The sequence below is a fragment of the Octodon degus genome, unplaced genomic scaffold, assembly GCF_000260255.1.
Source record: "Octodon degus isolate 3935 unplaced genomic scaffold, OctDeg1.0 scaffold00020, whole genome shotgun sequence".
NCBI lineage: Eukaryota > Metazoa > Chordata > Mammalia > Rodentia > Octodontidae > Octodon > Octodon degus.
In genome coordinates, this window is record NW_004524596.1 from 20,427,678 (window position 1) to 20,433,152 (window position 5,475).

General features: G+C 38.4%; 1 pseudogene; it reads left to right on the forward strand.

The window, feature by feature from the left end:
- The first annotated feature begins 4,144 nt into the window (after nucleotides 1–4,144).
- Nucleotides 4,145–5,030, forward strand: LOC101564271 (annotated as a pseudogene).
- The last annotated feature ends 445 nt before the right edge of the window (nucleotides 5,031–5,475 follow it).

A 5,475-nucleotide genomic window follows, 5' to 3' on the forward strand; every position in this document is an offset into this window, starting at 1 on the left:
TTTATTTTTTTCCGGAACTGGGGATTGAACTCAGGCCCTCGTGTGTGCCAGGCAAGCACTTATTCTACTGAGCCATCTCCCCGGCCCCTATCAGCTTAATATTGACTTACTTAAAATTCTAGTTTTAGTAGAAAATAATTTCTTTTTAGCATTTTTAAAGTTGTGATGATTCTATCTCAATTTCTCTCTTATATTACAAATCTTGTAAAAGCTGACATTAATTCTGAAATCTATCTATCATCTATCTATCTATCTATCTATCTATCTATCTATCTATCTATCATCTATCATCTATCTATCTATCTATCTATCTATCTATCTATCTATCTATCTATCTATCTATCTATAGATCTCAGTTCTGAATGTATTCCTTAAAATTTAAGTTATATTGAACAGTACCTCATGCCTATCTGCCATTGCACACAATTATCTACTATCGATATATTGTTCTATTTCCAAGAAGTAGTACTTTCTGATCAGGTAATCAGGGCATACACACCAAGACGCATGCATTTTAAGTGTGCACAGCGTATGTATGTTTATACTCGAGCATGTGTACGTGCTTGTAATTAAACTGAATAGTTTTAATGATGCTTTGCTGACTCACAATTGTCCCTGAGTAGTCCTCAAAAATATGAATTTTACAGTATCCAAAGGATGAGATGTAAATGCACCTTTTTATTTTGCCATTCATTTTTTGAACATTGTTATTAAAAACCAAATCACAAGGCTATTTTTGTTTATAACTTTTCTACTCACCCTTGAGAGAATTACTGGGCCAAAGTGCATGAATGAATATTTTTAAGAGTTGAATGGTATTTTAGACTTACCTCTGCATGGAGTATATTAGTCTCTCCTTTTGTGTGGTCTGAAAGAGTGACCTTTTGTTGCATTCTCATAGGTACTGGGTGATACAGTGCTCGTGACTTTGCCAGCTTTGTGGGCAAAGCTGGCTCGGTTGTTTGAATTACTTTTACATTTTTGTCCGAGTGCCATATTGGTAGCTCCATAAGAAACATTCTTTTTCCTTTTGAAACTGAAAAATAATCAGAGCATCTGTCTCATGGGGGGAAATCAGGAAATCACAAATATGTGTGAAAGTGGTAAATATTAGGAGTGATCATTTTTTTCCTATAATTTTATTGATAAACAAATAGCAATGAGACAGTTTCAAATCAAATTGGTACGACAGTTTCAATAATTAACACATTGCATACATTCTTCCTAGTGGTTAATTGCTCTACAAGATGCGGACTTGATATCCTAACACCATTAGAACAAATCACTCTATTCATTAAGAGAATGTAACTATATATCTGTCCTAACCACTTTGAATACACAGATACTAAATGGACATTCATCTGTATCCCCTTTTTTGGAGAAATTCCATTATTTGAATATTATAGGTGTGTAAACTCAGCAAAATATTCTAAAAGAGTCCAGTAGCCCATAATAGTATTGGGTCTTCTTCTTGACTGGCAATGTCAGAAATTGTTGACCTGAGTCCCCCACAGCTCAACATAAAACCATGGCTTTACTTCCTATATTTCATTTTTATACCTTTCTGCTGGATGGTTAAGACCAAGGTAAAGCAGGACCTATGCAACAAGAGTTGTAGCTTTTGGGTCTGATAAAGTCAGTGAAATCCCTTCAGGGTTTATGCTGAGATCCTGTACCTAAGATTGTAGAACCTTTGTCAGTGTCAGCCATGTGGATAAGTCACGGCCATTGCTTGGCCAATGTGCTCTCTGAGAAAGCTTGAGAGAATGTTCTCTCCATGTGACTCTTCTTAGGCACACTCTACATCATCGATCACTTTCCTCTTTGGCCCCCATAATCTCCTTGATCAGAAAATTTGGGATACTACTGAGTTACATGATGTTACAGTACAAGTTCTCATATGTCCTGAGTCTTAATTGACCTTAGAAGGCTAGGGAGGAGTGATCATTTTTAAGCCAGTATGGCATCAACAAAAAGTTTCCTTGTGTGATAAGTAAAAGCACATAGTATCATCCACCCTTTGCGGTCATCAGCTTGGCCAGATGCTCCTGAGGCCCAGTGAATGCATTCATTCAATTCCCTTTTAATTTTAGTCTCAGCTAATACAGAAAGACCATGAAAGGTGAGATGCTTCTTTCTCACAGGAATGAGGAAGCAAGCCCTTGCTGGTGTCTCTCTGTATTCACCCACAGGGCCTTTTCCAAGGCCAAGATCTCCTAGTTCGCTTGCTTTCAGCAGCCCATGCTGCGTGCATAGATGGTGTGATCCAGGCAATACCATTCAACCAAGGGGAGTTGAGAGTCAGTGGAAAAATATTCCATCTTCCCTTCTGATGGACAATTCTGGAAGATATTCTACATTTACATCTTATGGGTTCTGGCAAGATGTTATTCTTCTTGCCCATAGAAGAAAAATCCAGGAACCACCATATAATAGTTTTTCTTCCTCTCTGTCCTTTTTCTTCTACTTTCTAGGAATAGCCTTCAATAAATTAAATGTAATCAAATCCTTATTCTAGGCTCTTTTAGCAGAGCCCTAAAATAAGCATCCCTGCCTCCCCCACAATATCAAGGTAATTTTCTTTTAAAATATTCCTTGAATTTACTCAGTTATTGTCTATTGAGTGTTGTTGTGGTCTGGGTATGACTCCCAGAATTTATGTTTTGGGAATGTGATTCCCATTTCAATGTTGTTGAGAGGTGGGACCTATCGGGAGGGCCTTAAGTCATGAGGAATTTGCTCTTAGGAATGAGTTACTCCATTTGTGAGTAAATGGATGAATTGCTCATCATGGGAGTAACTTTGTTATGAAAGTGGGATTTCTCTGCCATGCTTGATCACTCTGCCAAGCCATGCAGGAAGCAGACCCTCAACACTCTTGGAAGCTCTTGGGCTTCCTCTTCTGCAGGGTGGATTATAAGAACAGCATCTAGCTGGACTTACGTGCTGCGTGGTGTCCTGCCAGGGACTGGACCCAGTGCACTGCTGATTTGTTTTCCTGGTTTAGGGTGAGTTTGGAACCTTTAACATCTGATGGCAGTGCACTACAGCATACTCTTTCCTTTTGTTCTTTTTATAGTAATGTTTTCCTCTCTCAAATAGAGATTTAATTTATTAAAATGCTTCCCATTTCAAATTTAATATTATATTATATGCAATGTTAATAAAACTCAAGTTACATTAATTATTTTCATGGGGTACTGCAGTGTCTTCAGGACACATGAAGACTTTAAAGGAATCAGTGGAATTCTTAACTGAGAACTATTTCTTCAATATAGAATCAAGAATTTTATTTTATAGAATCAAAATTCTATGCATAGAATTTCCTCAGATGAGTTCAATAGCAGGAGTTGCTGTTGTTTCTGGGAAGGGAGATGAAAACACTGAAGGTGAGTCGTGGAAGGCATCTTGCACTAGGACAGCACTCTGTGGCTACGTGACAGCACTTAGTTATGGCATCTTAAGCAAGTCTGGACTCTGTTCACTTATTTTTACAAAACAAGGGACCAGTGAAGGGAAAGCAAGATCCAATACACTTGCTCAAGGAACTGAGACCTTTTATTTCCCTGTCGATTATCTCTTTTTAAAAAATCAGTTTTATTAAGATGTAAGACAAATGTTATATGCATTTATGGTATGTAGGATGTTTCCTTATATGCATGCATTGTGAAATGATTATATCTCATTAGTTAACATGTGCATGACTCCATATACTTATTATTACTTCTCTGGTGATAAGAATATTTCACATTTAGTCCTTTAGCTTTTTCAAGTATATATTATTAGTATAGTCATCATGCAATAAATAGATGTCCAGAGCTTACCTCTCCTGTGTGATTGACACCCAGAAATCAACATCTTCCATTCTGTACCTCTAGCACTGGTAGTGAGGTATGTAGAATTATTCATTTTTACCAGAAAATTTTAGTGTTTAAGTGATGCTCATGTTTTCAGAGGGATACGTAGCATAGGCAAACCACAAGACTCTATTTGATTGAAGATGTTTTGCATTTATGCACTGTATTTCAGAATAAAATGTCCAGATTGTCCCTGGCATGATTCCGTCCTGCATGTCTGTTCTGTGAAGCAGTACTCATTCACTTCAGGCCGCATTCTCTCCCACCTAGGTGCATGCTACCACTCCATGGAAGATTTGATGGATATGGACACGAACCCCTTGAGGCCCCAGAACTATCTTTTTGGTTGTGAACTAAAGGCCTACAAAGATTACCACTTTAAGGTGGAAAACGATGAAAGTGAGCACCAGTTGTCATTAAGAATGGTCAGTTTAGGGGCTGGTGCAAAGGTTGAATTGCACATTGTTGAAGCAGAGGCTATGAGTTATGAAGCCAGTCCAATTAAAGTAACACTGGCAACTTTGAAAATATCTGTACAGCCAACGGTTTCCCTCGGGGACTTTGAAATTACACCACCTATAGTCTTAAGGTTGAAGTGTGGTTCAGGGCCTGTGCATATTAGTGGACAGCATTTAGTAGCTGTGGAAGAAGATGCAGAGTTGGAAGAGGAAGAGGAAGAAGATGTAAAACTCCTAAGTATATCTGGAAAGCGATCTGCCCCTGGAGGTGGCAGCAAGGTTCCACAGAAAAAAGTAAAACTCGCTGCTGATGAAGATGATGAAGACGATGAGGATGAGGATGCTGAGGATGCTGAGGATGATGACGATGATGATTGTGATGATGAAGAAAGTGAAGAGAAAGCTCCAGTGAAGAAGTTGATACAAGACACTCCAGCCAAAGATGCACAAAAATCAAACCAGAATGGAGAAGACTCAAAACCGTCAACGCCAAGATCAAAATGACAGGAATCCTTCAAGACACAGGAAAGGGCTCCTACAACACCAAAAGGATCTAGTTCTATAGAAGACAGTATAGAAAATGCAAGCAAGTATAGGAAAAGGTGGTTCTCTTCTCAAAGTGGAAGCCAAATTCATCAATTATGTGAAGAATTGCTTCGGGGTGACTGACCAGGAGGCTGTTCAAGATCTCTGACAGTGGAGGAAGTCTCTTTAAGAAAACAGTTTAAACAGTTCGCTAAAGTTTTCTGTCTTCTTTCACTTCTGTAACAGTTGCTTTCTGGTTATCCTTTTTATAATGCAAAGTGAGAACTTTCCCTACTGTGCCTGAGAAATGCTGTCCAGGTCCCATTGCCAAGAATGTGCTGTCTGAAATGCCTGTTTGGTTTTTAAAGATGGAACTCCACCCTTTCCTTGGTTTTAAGTGTGTATGGAATGTTATGATAAGCCATAGTAGTAGTGGTGGTCAGACATGGAGATGGTAGGGAGACAAATATATATGTGCAATAAACTCAATATTTTCATAAAAAATGTTCAGATTATGATCATGGGGCTGTTTTCCATGGTTATGACTCAACTGTCAAGACTTAAAGAAATGCCACCTTATCAGAGGGGTCTCTCTAGACTGCTCCCCTAAAAACAGGTATTGTTCCAATAACTCT